Genomic DNA, 14,792 nt, shown 5'->3' with positions numbered 1-14,792 from the left:
TGCAACCAAGGGTCTTGGCTTGAGTCAGAGTGATGTGTCTTGAATTTCTAACGGGCACCCGGAATTAGCCCACTATTTGAAAGGGAAGAGGGCACTGTAGAGGACCCAGTGGGATTCCCTAAAGAAGGGCATGAGGCCAGGCACGGCGGCTCACGCCTGTAACCCCAGAACTCTGGGAGGCCAAGATGGGCTGATCACGAGGTCAGGAGTTCGAAACCAGCCTGACCAATATGATGACACTCCATCTCTATTAAAAATACAAAAATTACCGAGTGTGGTGATGCACACCTGTAATCCCAGCTACTCAGGAGGCTGAGGCAGGAGAATCCTTTGAACCTGGGAGGTGGAGATTGCAGTGAGCCAAGATTGCACCACTGCACTCCAGCCTGGGTGACAGAGGGAGACTTTGTCTCAAAAAAAAAAAAAAAAAAAAAAAACATGAGGTTTGTGGGGAAAATTTAACTCATAAAGGCACAGCGCAAGGCCAGTGGGCTCCTGCTGCCTGGCACCAAGCTCCCATGCTATGCATATGCATAACAATACAGGGAGGTTCACCACCAGGGATGCTCATTTAGCCTTGAGAAAGGGCTACCTGTGGGAGAATTTCCACCCCCAGCTCCTGGCCACTCCTTTACTCCAGCCATCATCTTCTCTACAAATCCTAACAATAATATCTGCATGCCTAGTCCTTCAAAGAGAAAGTCACTACATCCTGGTGGTACACTGAAGTAAAAATAGAGTTCTGTCCACCTTTGGTAGGCGACACCTGTGCCTCTGTTGGGGAAAGAAATTCATCTCCCTTCTTTCAAAATCCAGTTCCATTCGAGAACATGCCAGCCCTCTGAACTGAATGCTCTTTTTAAAGTTCAGTAATAAAACCCTCAAGGGTTCAAAAAGAAGTGGCTTAAGATCAAACGTGGGCCATTAAAAAAAGCACTTAAGTAGAAATTCTGTTAAACTGGATGTAAACTTTCCCCCACGTATCATTTCCAGGCATACGAAGGGATTATATAGTTCATCTAAAAGGACTTCAGGAAAAAGCTGCCTGGTACCGATCACAGTAGTTTCCAGGCCAGCCTTTCCTTAAATACATCTCATTTAAGTTGAAGATGGAACTGAAGGGCAGATGCTTGGGCTGCAGTTGGACTGAGCTTCAAAACTCTTTTGAAAATCTCTTGGAGGAGGAGGGCAATATCTTAGGTACAGGGGAAGCAGCACTCTTCTGGCCACTGGAAGGGTCTTCCCTGGCTGGGGCCTCACACTCCCCACCTCATAGGAAGCTTTTCTTCTGGAAGTTTTACTCTCACCTTCCCCTCTCCACTGCCAACACCAGCTGTAAATACAGAGGCCCAAGTCCCATGAAGGGAACACAGGGAAATACACAGATGACAGAGGGTGGCTCCCATGAGAGCTAAAGGATGCTGCCATCCTCTGGCCACCAGAAGGACCTAGATGCTGCTTGGAAGACCACACACCCATCTGTGCCTCCCTTCCTCCAACCAGAAGGTCCGCAGTCTCTGCCCCGACCACATTAGGTGACCGGGGGAAGAACCAGCTTTTTCATGATGTCTCAGCAAAAACCTGCAGCTTTGGACACAGTTTAGCCTCCCTGGGGGTAGAGAGCAAGCTGAGAGCTGTCCAAGCTAGCTCTCCATGGTTAGAGATGGCAGCCACAGATACAGGACCTGAGCCGTGGAGAGATCCACCCATTCTTCACCCCGGCTAGTTCACAGAATCTCCTCCCAGAACCCTCTGCACTATCAAGAGCCATCCAAAAGGGTTTCACCCAGAAGGAACCTCACTGCCCATTTTCCCCAGGATGTCTTGGCCAACAGGGACTTTGAGCAAGAAGGGACAGCCATGGTGACATCTCCTGAGGCAACCAAAGGCTCTGAGTTCTGTTACCTGGCCCAGGTAGTGGGTTCTGGGACCTGCGGGGCTGACAGGGCACTGTTCTGCTCTCTTCCCAAGACACCAACAAGCACAAAGTCTTCCCCATGACACTCCACTGCCCTTACCAATCAGGGAATCCTACTGCCTTTCCACCTCCACTGCAGCTGCTTTCCTGGACACTGTCAATCTGGGAGGTAGCATCAAATACTCATCTCTGAAATGGGATAATGACAGTACTTATTACATGAGGTCACTACAGGATTAAATAAGATCATGCATATAAATGAGCATGGTGCTTGACGCCCAGTACACAGTCGTTAGGCGCTAGCAGCTGCACACATTGGATTTCCCCACAAGCTGAGCTGCCCTGCCCAACACTGGTCTGGGCCCCGTGGAGGCCTCCAGACAGGTGTGAACTCTTATATACAAAAGGGAGCCAGGAGTTCCGCATGGAAAACACCTCCTGCACGACAGGGCAGGACTAGGAGCAAACACCACTACATCTGGCAACAAGAGGGACCAAGGATCCTGCCTGGTTTGCCCCTCAATTAAAGAATGAACATCCGCCATCCCTATGATTAAAACTCTTGCCTTTGCTTCAGAGGTTTTCAAACATTTTTTTCTACCCACAATTTTTTTCAAGTGAAAGTTTTCCAAGGCAGTTCACTGTGTAAAACAGATGTGCACGGAGTGACCTCAGAGGCAGGGCTCTGTGTGTCCTGGAGCCCCCAGCTCCCACTCCCTGGAGGTTTCTGCTTCATGGATATCCACTGGCAGGGGATTACATTAGACCAGTGGTTCTCAAAGTGGAGTTCCTGGGGCAGCAGAAACAGCATTGCCTGGAAATCTGTTAGAAATTCAAATTCTTGGATGATACCCAAGACCTTCTGAATCTGAAAATGTGGGTTGGGGCCCAACGTTTTTTCAAAGCTCTCCACGCAATTCTGACACTTGCTCACGTTGGAGATCCACAGCACTACTCCAGCCGTAGTGTCATACCTTGGTTACAAGCAAGCAGACAACCTCCCCACCCCCGCCTCCAATCACACTGTTTCCTGAAGGGCAATCCCTGATTTGATTGGCCTGGGAGGAGGCCTAGACACTGCCGGGTCTTAAAAGCTCCCTGTGTTGTTATAATCAATAGCCAAGTTTGAGAATTACCCCTCCAGTCTCTTGCTACTCAAAGTGTGGTCTGAGGACCAGCAGCATCAGCATCTCTTGGGAGCCTGTTAAGTATGCAGAATCTCACTCCCCTAGACCTGCTGAATCAGAATCTGCATGCTACCAAGACCCCCAGGGCTCTGTGTGTACATTCCTGACACCCTGGTCTAGGTCATTCTGTTTAAGACTTACAAAGAACCTTAGATGCCCACCCTTCAGGTAACAGCCTGCAGCTGCAATGGCCTGAGGCTCTCCAGTGTCACCCAGGCTGTGGACTGCAGATAGACATCAGAACCAGCCTCCTCACTCCAAGAGCAGCGCTCCTTCCCACACCTATGTAGCCTTCATCTAAGCATGCCTGCCTCAACCTCCCTCACAAGCTTCTCTCAGCCTTCAGTCCCTGTAGGAGAGGAGAGAGGAGTCTGCCCCACCTAAGGAAGCAGAAGTTGAGTTTGGAGGGTCAGGGTAGGGGTATCTTGCAAGAATTCTGCAAACTTCCAAAACTTTCTCTAGGGAGTCTGCCACTCATGGAGGCATTGGCCACCCACTGTCTTGTTACTGGAGACCTGATCATATTTGGGATGTCACATTTCTAAAAACATTGAAGTCATGTTTAAATACATACACACACACACACACACACACACACACTGGGGCCTAGAGAGGAGAAACAAATTTGGTGAATGATTCCCGCATATGCCATACTTACATTTTTTAACTGTCAGTGTTGTCTCAAGTTATATTCTGTTGAGGAACAAAAATTATTCTGTTGAGTTCAGCTCACTCAAGAGCATTATTTTGTACTATTAACTGTTTTCAGACATGAAATAATACACACACATCCACATTAGAAAAACTTCATTATTTTCTTGGGGTACTGCAGGAAGAAAATAAAAATGACTTGGGGGTGGGGAAAATTCAACACATGCACCCCTTCACGGCCACCTCAACAAATATACGTGCCTCTACCTCCCCAGCTAAAACTCCCTCTCCTTTGGGCAGCAAGCTCCTCCATGCTGAAGGCCACACTCCACCCTCTAGAGTTGAGCACAGGGACCCTCAATAAATGCTTAACTGCTCATTGGCAAGAGATAGTGAAAGACAGGGGCCGTCGGAGCAGAAGAGTCAGGGAACTCAAGGTCAAATGAATTCGTGGCCACGTTACCACCACCTACTGGGCAACCAGGCAGGTAGAGAACAACACCAGGTCAAGACCCAAACTTCATCTTTAAACAGGAAAAAAAAACCTAATAGCTTTCCCTGTTTCCAAAATGTATGGGCATAGGTTAACACATACTTCTCCTGCCTCTTCTCAGGCACAAAGCAACTGCCACCCTCACCCCTTCTTCTAGTATTTATCAAGCTTCTACTAAGTACAGGCCCCTTGGCTCAGGCAGCACCGCACATTTTCAAGGATGAAATGTAAACTCCAAAGTCATTTCTGTCTTTCTTGCAATGTGCTAACATGCCGATCACATTATCATCCTGCAACTCCGATTATCGTACTTTCCTTTGTGCAAAATGAATCGAGCCAGAAAACTCTAAGGGTAAGAGTCCAGCTCTGCCAGGCCTAAACCACAGCCAAAAGTTCATGAAAAACACTGTTGTGCCTCACACTGCAGCCGCGTGAAGCCTATTGTTGAAATACAGTAGTTGCTGGGGGCTGGCAGGCGGGGGGAATGTCGTGCATTCCCAAACATAAAAGGAGAACCACAATCTCTTTGCCTGAGAAAGACGCAAGACCAGCCATTTCCTGCAGCCCCCAACATCCCCTAAGTAGTTGGGACCGATGGGTGATTTCCATAATGCACACAAATATGTAAAATCAATTAAGACTTTTCTCCCGTGGAAGAAAGAACAAATAACTATCCATGCTTTGTCCTCTGTATCAAGAAATATCAGAAGGTTCCTGGTACCAAGTCCACACATCCTGGTGGGCAGAGAGGGTGGCGAGAAGGGGAGGAGGCAGAGAGAGAGAACTAACCACTCCCTCAACAGTAACAACGCACCCACTGACCATCAGAGCCCGAGAGACAAAAGGAGTGCCCAAGACAGCCTCTGAGAGATGGGAGAGCAGATCTCTACATTTGGGGGAAAATGTGTTGGGGTGGGTCAAAGGTATCTATGCTACAATTTACCCTAAACAACATGCGATCCGAAGAATGAAGGAGAAAGAATCAATCAACAGGTTCCCTTGTAGACCCTGGCTTACTTTCCTCTCAGTTATGGAAATAATTCACTTCTTTAATGCAAGAAGAAGTTATTGATTGGTTTGGCTTTTCTTCTAATCCTGAGGAAATCCTGTGCATGTCGACATGCCTGCATCCTAAAACTATCTCCTTAGAGTTGAAAGCTCATCTTGCCATGCAACATAAGGCGTAGGTCTTAGAATTTAAACATAAGAATTAAAGGAAAGCTTAGCTCACCTAACTTCTCCTTCCATCTTCATTCTCTCCCTCAATTGGCTACCTCTCCCAATGACAAAATCACATCTTAGTATAATTACAATTTTTTTTTCTCAACTAGGACCTGACCTCAGGCTTACTAAAAACACCCGGAAAAGTGCCCTGGAGGCCTAGCAGTGGCTCACGCCTGTAATCCTAGCACTTTGGGAGGCCAAGGTGAGAGGATTGCTTGAGGTCAGTGGTTCAAGATCAGCCTGGGTAACATGGCGAAAACCTGTCTCTACAAAAGAAATTCAAAAAAAGTAGCCAGGTGTGGTGGTGCATGCCTGTAGTCCCAGCTACTTGGGAGGCTGAGACAAGAGGATGGCTTGGGCCCAGGAAGTCAAGTCAAGGCTGCAGTGATCATGCCACTGCACTCAAACCTGCGCAACAGTGAGACTCTGTCTCAAAAAGAAAAAAAAAAAAAAGCAAGAAAAAGAGAAAAAAAAAAACAGTTCTCTAGAAAGAGCAATCTTCAAATGATTTTGTTCATTTAATATGGTAGTGAGGAATGCAAGATTTGGAGTCACATGGACAGGCACATGTGCCCTGTTTAGGTAATGTGTGACTTGTACAAGTTACTTATCTTTGCTGAGCCTCAGTTTCTGTGTCTGCAAAATGGATTAGAGAGGAGGTTAAACAGAGAAAGCATACAGCACTTATCATAGGACAGGATTGGCAAAGGTTTCCCATAAAGTGCCAGGTGGTAACTATTTTAGGCTTTGTGGGTCACACAGTCTCTGTCTCAACTACCCAACTCTGCCTTTGTAGCATAAATGCAGCCACAGACAACACAGAAACAAATAGTAGTGCCTGCATGCCAATAAAACTTTATTTATGGGCCCTGAGATTTAAATTTCATACAATGTTCCAGTGTCATGAAACATTATTTTTCTTTTAACTTTTTTCAATCATATAAAAATGGAAAAGCCATTCTTAGCTCATAGGCCGTATGAGAACAGGCAGACCCATACTAAGAACCACTGCACACCCACGAAGACAGCTGCTAGCATAAAAACGGAAAATAATAAGTGCTGACAAGGGTGTGGAGGAAGTGGAGACCTGGCACACTGCTGGCGGAAATGCCAAAGGCTGCAGCCACTAGGGAAAACAGTATGGCAGTTCCACAAAAAATTAAACATAGAATTACCATAGATCCTGCAATTCCACACAAAAGAATTAAGTGCAGGGTCTTGAAGAAACATATAAACACAAACCAATTTACAAGAAAAATAACAAACAACCCCAGCAAAAGGTGGGTGAAGGATATGAACAGACACTTTTCAAAAGAAGACATTTATGCGGGCAACAAGCATATGAAAAAAAGCTCAGCATCACTGGTCATTAGAGAAGTGCAAATAGAAACCACAATGAGATACTATCTCATGCCAGTTTGAATGGCGATCATTAAAAAGTCTGGAAACAACAGATGCTGGAGAGGATGTGGAGAAACAGGAATGCTTTCACACTGTTGGTGGGAGTGTAAATTACTTCAACCATTGTGGAAGACAGTGTGGTGATTCCTCAAGGATCTAGAACCAGAAATACCATTTAACCCAGAAATCCCATTACTGGGTATATACCCGAAGGATTATAAATCATTCTACTATAAAGACACATGCACACGTATATTTCTTGCAGCACTATTTACAAAGTAAAGACTTGGAACCAGCCCAAATGCCCATCAGTGACAGACTGGATAAAGAAAATGTGGCACATATACACCATGGAATACTATGCAGCCATAAAAAAGGATGAGTTCATGTCCTTTGCAGGGAAGCTGGAAACCATCATTCTCAGCAAACTAATACAGGCACAGAAAACCAAACAGTGCATGTTCTCACTCATAAGGGGGAGCTGAACAATGAGAATACATGGACACAGGGAGCGGGACATCATACACCAGGTCCTGTTGGTGGGTGGCGGGCAAAGGGAGGGAGAGCATTAGGACAAACACGTAATACATGCGGGGCTTAAAACCTAGATGATGTGTTGATAGGTGCAGCAAACCACCACGGCACATGTATACCTATGTAACAAACCAGCATATTCTGCACACGTATCCCAGAACTTAAAGTAAAATTTTTAAAAAAATAAACATGTAAACCCACACTTACAGCAGTATTATTTCTAATAGCCATGAGGTGGAGGCAGCCCAAGTGTCTATTGATGGGTGAGTGGATAAACAACATAGGGGTCAGGTGCAGTGGCTCCTGCCTATAATCCCAGCACTTTGGGAGGCTGAGGCTGGCAGAAGATTCAAGCCCAGAAGTTCAAGAGCAGCCTGGGCAACATAGCAAGACCCCATATCTACAAAAAAAAAGTAAAAATTAGCGGTGGTGCATACATGTAGTCCCAGTTACTCAAGTGGCTGAGGCAGGAAAATCGCTTTAGCCCAGGAGTATGGCGCTACAGTGAGCTATGATCGTGCCACTGCACTCCAGCCTGGGGAACAAAAGTAAGATCCTGTCTCAAAATAAAAGAAAAGCAAATAAAAAATAAAATAAAATGTGGTATATACATACTGTATAGTGGAATCTTTTTCAGCTTTAAAAGGCAAGGAAATTCTGTCACAGGTCACAATATGGATGAACCTTGAGGACATTCTACTAAGCAAGATAAGCAGTCATAAAATGACAAATACTATATGGTTCCATTATATAGAGTACCTAGAGTAGTCAAATTCACAGAGACAGACAGGTGCATAGCGGATGCCAGGACCTGGAATGGGTAGGGAGAATGGGGAGTTGTTTAATGGGTCTAGAGTTTCAGTTTCAAAACGTTCTAGAGACGGGAGGTGGTGACAGTTGCGCAGTGATGTAACTATTCAATGCCACTGAACTCTAAAATGGCCAAGATAGTTAAGTTTTATATTATGTGTATTTTATTGCTATTGTTTTAAATTCTTAAATGTTAAAAAACACACACACACACACACAGGCAGTGTGCTGGATGTGAGTCACAGGCTGTAGCTTACCCTTGGCATAGGGGCAGAAGAGCAACATAACAAACACCCCTTAAAAATGAGCAGGATAGGCATTGGGGAGCCTATAAGAAAAGAGGGCTCAGAGGCAACTGAAGAAAATTCTAAGATTCACTCACAAAAGTATTTACCAGGCACCCACTCTGGAGCCAGTAATCATAGACACAGATATAAAGGGAGAAGCACCCCTGGACCTCATGAGCCAACCCTTGGATCCCACGTGTGGCCATCCAGGGGAAGTCAGCCTGTGCACACATGCAGGAAAGCACAGGGGCCCCCATGGTAGTCCGGCCACTCAGGCACTCGTGTGGCTCATACGTGGAGGTACACCCTCCTTGGAGTGGTCAGTGATCTTGTCAGGGACAGAAAAGTTCAATGACTACAAGGGTGAGTTTAATTATATGTTGTCGCTGACTAGCAGTGGTTACGATGGTACAATTACACATGTAATTTATCAGCAAGATACTTGCATACATAATAAACCAAAAGCAAAACATTAAATTTCAGTGGAAGCTAAAAATATAAAACCGGGCCATGGTGCAAAACAGTCTCACTTGTGAAGGGATGGAAGAGAAAAACCACAGGCCTCCCCTCCCTTTTAAGGGCTGGCTGTCCCCACCCATCCGCCGTGACCACGTGGCATCCATCTCAGGAATGCGTTCTTCAAACACCAAGCAAATCCCAAGCCCCCAGTGGTGTGTCAACAATGCTTCTTCACAAAGGAATGGGATGGAGAAGCTGGCTTAGGAGACTCACCACCCTTTCTGACGTTCTCTGAACTTGCCAACCAAGGACTCAAGGGATGCTGGAAAGACCACATGCCTGGCAACATCTTGGGGTTCCTAGCACTGGTATGAGACTGAGAGGAAAAGCCTAATTATCTGAAAATGTCCTATATTTTCATTAATCTTGAATAAAGATGGAGAAAGGGGGAAAGATGATGGAAGAGAGGAAATGAAAATAGTAACAGTGCCATGCTTGTATTAAATGCCTACTTTGAACGAGGCAGTGTTTTAAGTGGATCACACAGTGTAATCTACCAGATTGTTCCCAATTTACAGATGAGAAAACTAAAGTGCAAGTCCCTTGACACTGGATCAGACAGCTATTGGATTGTGGAGCCAGGGTTCCAACCTGCTTCCAAAGCCTATACCTTTGCAACACACTGTCAGACATAGAGGTCATTTATCTTTCTTCTTTAGTACGTTCTCACTGGTACTGCTCTAATGTCCATGGTACAATAATTTAAAAGTCAAGGGTGAGGTAACTTGGAGCCCTCTCATCACCAAGAATAAGTTTTCCAATAGATGGGTACATTGCACATACCATGCCAGAACTTGGGAATCTCACTACCCAGAGCCTCAGCCTATCTCCTCAAGACAGCTGACCTCACAGGACTGAGCAGTGGCAAGCCCCACAGAGACCAATGCATGGCAGGTCTGAAGAGTACATACAAGAATCTCCAGAAGAACATGGAATACAGTGCAGACTGCAGAGGTTTGCCTAGGAGACAGACATCCGGTCACGTGGGTAGGAAGTCCTTTTAGCCTCATAAATCCTTCATCCACATCCTACATGAAAAGAGACCATCTTCACCTACATGACCTCCATGCCTTCAGTCCCAGTCATCTGTGTATGTGCCCTTGTGGATTTTTAAAGACATTTTTATAACAGGTGGTTTTCAGTTCACAGAGGTTGCCTTGCACAGTCCTAGACATATTTTTCCATTTTGAAAAACTAGACTAAAAGAAAATGCCTTGTTATAATTGATCATTAGATTTTGAAAATAAAGCTTTCAAAAAATGCTTGGGAGACCAATGAGTGAATAGATGGTAAAAGTGAGAATTCGTTTAGATCAATGAGCCCAATATTCTAAGGTACATGTTAGGGCTTGAGATAGAGACCCACCCGTCCACCCATTCGTCCATTCATCCATTCATCCATCCACCATCCATCCATCCACCCATCCACCCATCCATCCATCCACCCACCCATCCATCCATCCACCATCCATCCATCCATCCATCCACCCATCCATCCATCCACCCACCCACCCATTCATCCACCCACTCCATCTATCCATCTACCCACTCATCTATCTACCCATCCACCCACCCACCCATCCATTCATCCATCCACCGATCTATCCACCTATCCATCCTCCATCAATCCACCCATTTATCCACCCATCCATCTGCATCCATCCATCCATCCATCCATCCATCCATCCATCCACTCATCCATTCATCCGTCCATCTGTCCATTCATCCATCCATCCATCTATCCATCTACCCACTCATCTATCTACCCATCCACCCACCCACCCATCCATTCATCCATCCACCGATCTATCCACCTATCCATCCTCCATCAATCCACCCATTTATCCACCCATCCATCTGTCTATTCATCTATCCATTCATCCATTCATCTATCCATTTATTTACATATCCATCCGTTCACCCATTCACCCATCCATCTACCCACCTACCCACCCACCCATCCACTCATCCATCCAGCCATCCATTCATCAATCCATCCATCCATCACCCTACCCTCCCACCCATCCACCCATCTATCCATCCATCCACCCATCTATGTATCCATCCTCCCATCCATCCATCTAGTCACCAAAGCTTTAATGAGAAGCTATTGTCCATCAGGCACCATTTTAGGAACTAAGGAAACCACAAGGAACAAAACACATAAGCCCCTACCCTCACCACTCTTACATCACAGTAGGAGAGACAGACCAGAAACCAGTAAAGGAGTAAGTCAGTAAAATGCTTCCTGCACCAAACAACACAATGGATTCCAAATCTTCCTAACACAAAGGTAAATCAGAACCATTTCCTCATTTGCTGTTATCATCAAGGATCAGTTGTAAAAACAAACAAGAGTGTCTCGTATGGAAATGTTAACAGTACAAAACTGTATTCCAACGTGGCAGAATTATCTAAGGGCAAACACTGCACGCAATATTTTTATGACAGAAGCTTTATTTCTCATTGTCTATATCCTTGATTTAAATATATACATGTATGTGGGTGCACACGTATCAAGATTCAAGTATTTCAATAAAAATTTTATATTCAAAATACTTTTCCTGATTTCAGTTGATTGCCTTGTTGGAGCAGTAGTTTTTGTTCCAAATCAAAACAAGGATTTCTCTCTCTCTGTCTCTCTCCTTCTCTCTCTCTGTGTGTGTGTGTGTGTGTGTGTCTGTCTGTCTTTCTGTCTCTCTCGGTCTCTCTCTTTATCTCTTCGTCTCTGTCTATGTCTCTCCCTCTCTCTTTCTCTGTCTGTCTCCCTCTCTCTCTCCTATGCTTAACAATCTCTCCTTGCTCCCCCAGCCTCTAGCCCTAAGGAGCCCAAATACCCAAGCTGCCTTCCAAGCTGAGTGGTACCAAGGGCAAAACCTGTTTCTTCACATTTGTTTTTCTGTTGAAGGTCTCCGCGGCTGTGAGGACTGCGGTGCTGGCTGAAGCCACATCACACAAAGGCGCTGAGATAGAAGGACAAACCTTCCCACTTTGATTTGAGTGTGTAATTGTTTGAATACATCTCTCCCGCACTACAATAATGTCATCCTTGGTTGACACAGATTTTAAAGCCCTTTGAAAAGGTGGAATGTTATCAATCATGAGCGTGATTATAATGGGATTTAAGTGGAAGACGCTAAGATTCAGGCCCTGGCTCGGGCCAGGCTCCTGACAGATGAGGAGGGAGAGAGGAGGAAGAGGGCTGTATTTCAGCCAAGGAAAGGATGCCCTGCGCCATCTTCACCCGCACATCTTCTCCCCCAAAGCCGAAGACATCTGAAGAAGCACCATGGAACTCTGGAACTCCAACAGGAATTCCCCCACACACTAAAAATATCTGCTTTTGCTCCTACTAGGTTAGACCAACAAGAGCTGATTGGGCCCCCCCAGGGGACATATGGCGATATCTGGAACTATTTTGATTGTCACAATGGAGGAAGTGTTGGTGGGGGCATGCTACCAGCATCTAGTGGGCAGAGACCAGGGATGCTGCAAAACATTCTACAGTGCACGGGAGGGCCCTGCAACAAATCACCATCCAGCCCAAAATTTCAATAATGCCAAATGTGAAAGACCCTGTGTCAGACCCAGAGAGGCTGGGCCACAGCGAGAGGAGCGGATGGGTCAGAGAGGGGCATTTCTGGAGAATCGGCTTAAAGCTACTTCCACTGGCTCAGCTATACCTCTGATTCACCAGCACACAGAGGCAGGTGACAGAGGGGAGGAAAACCCAAATCACTTCCTCCTTTGCCTTTCAATCTAAAACACACCTTCCTTATTATGCATCAGAAGGGGCTGGAAAACCGACAATTTTTTTTCTTCTTCTTCAAGGCAAAACAACCCAGGCCCAACAAAAACAAAATAATCTCTCTGACAGATCGCTGGGATGGTTGGACCTCTCTCCTGACAAATCACAACAGGGCCTACAGATGTGGAATTCACCCATCAAGCGCAGTCACATGCACAGGATTACTAAGGCAAAGAATTGTGAATTTCATTAAATATGTTAAAGGGGAAAAAATCAGCTTTGAAAAATAGTAATCCTGTCTTTCAACAAAAATATTATAGGAAGCTATGAATTTGGTAGATCGGAATAGGGTGTTGGTACATGTTTTACTAAGGTAATATAATGGTACACTATTATTAGATCACATTAATCATTACTGTGCCAACGGCACTGACAGCCCCACTGAAAAGGATTGAAAGGCCTGGTAATGGATATAAATTACCCATTGTGTGATAAAAGGATTTTTACTAAGAAGGTAAGAATAAAACAGCAAATTTCTAATATAACTGTTGTGTAAAAACCAAAATAAAAGTAATCCACGGTCAGGAATATCCACAAAATCAGAAGTAAGCACTTTCCCAGCAAGATAAAGTCACAGTAAAATATATAGATATATATATTCAGTACAATATAAAATTAATTCCTGAGTGCATAATTCTGCTATCAATTTCCCTGGTTTATGTAGTGACCTCTGAGATGTGTGGTCAGGAGAAGGTGGGCTTGGCTAATTACATCTGAGGGTGAGTTTACAGAGATATCAGGGCAGCCTAAGATGAGGCCACCGAAGATATCAAATACACATGTCGCTCTTTCTTTTGTATTTTAAGTTTGTACCAGCTCATGCGCCGGAAATACACTCCCGTCCAGGAGTCTGTGATCTGGAGTCTGACTGAGGTGACAAACACGGAGCTGCTTTGGGACAGGATTCATCCAAGACTGGGCCAAGCCGCTGAGTCACCTGGTGAGTGATGAGGAGCCCTACAGCAGGTGGCACTTGGACGAGGTCACTTGGCCTTTAGCAAAAGCCCCTCCAGCTCTCAGCCCTGGTTCCAGGCTGCTGGCTGGCAGACAGGGACTCAGGGTGTCATGCAAGAGAGAAAGAAGTCACCCTTGCTGGGCTTTGCCTCATCGGGGGAACCTGTTCAGAGACTCAAGAACATGTCTCCACATTGCACGTTCACCCCACCCACAAGATATGGAACCCATGCTACCTCCCAGACACCTGTGACTCTGGAAGTTTCTCCATAGCTCTACACAGGGATCAGCAGCCCAGAGAAGGCAGCCTGGACTTCCCCACAAACTCACAGACAGACACCAGTTCAACAAACTACAAATCGATGGTCCTTACCAGGCAAGTCTTAAAGCAATGGATCTCCCTCCTGGTTGAAGGATATTCTTAAAGCCGTGGTGGTCAGGAACTGCAAAAATAAGACCTGTTAGAAACTGTAAATGTCACACATGTCGACTTCAGTAAGTCACATAAACAGCATTCATCCAAAGTAACGATTTGCTGGGTTAGTTGAGAGCCTAAAAACCTTGAATAGCCCCCACTGCCCCCAATTCTTTGAGCAATTTAAAAAATGGGAACTATGTGACCTTTGCTGCAATGAACCAAATTTCCTCAGCTTGTTTTCAGTGGGAAATCGCCACCTGCACAAAAAGAACTTCTAACCATCTCTTATCTTCTCTGTATGGGACAGAAGAAAAAATACGAGCTAATATTATAAGGGCTCTCTCTGTCTCTATCTATCTCTATCTCTCTCCTCTCTCTTTCTCTATCTTTCTCTCTCCTCTCTCTCTATCTCTCTCTCTCTCTCTCTCTCCCCATCCCTATCTCTCTCCCATCTTTCAAAGAACTGGGCTTGGAGAATTTCCCACAGGCAGAGTTTTTTCCCTGATTTGTGGAGCCCTTTACAGTAGACCAAAATTCTACCCAAATTTCAACTGGCCAAGCCTGTTTGGTAGCCAATGGATACAGAATG

This window comes from Colobus angolensis, unplaced genomic scaffold (assembly GCF_000951035.1).
Source record: "Colobus angolensis palliatus isolate OR3802 unplaced genomic scaffold, Cang.pa_1.0 Scaffold291, whole genome shotgun sequence".
Classification (NCBI taxonomy): domain Eukaryota; kingdom Metazoa; phylum Chordata; class Mammalia; order Primates; family Cercopithecidae; genus Colobus; species Colobus angolensis.
Note: the sequence above shows the minus strand (reverse complement) of the source record.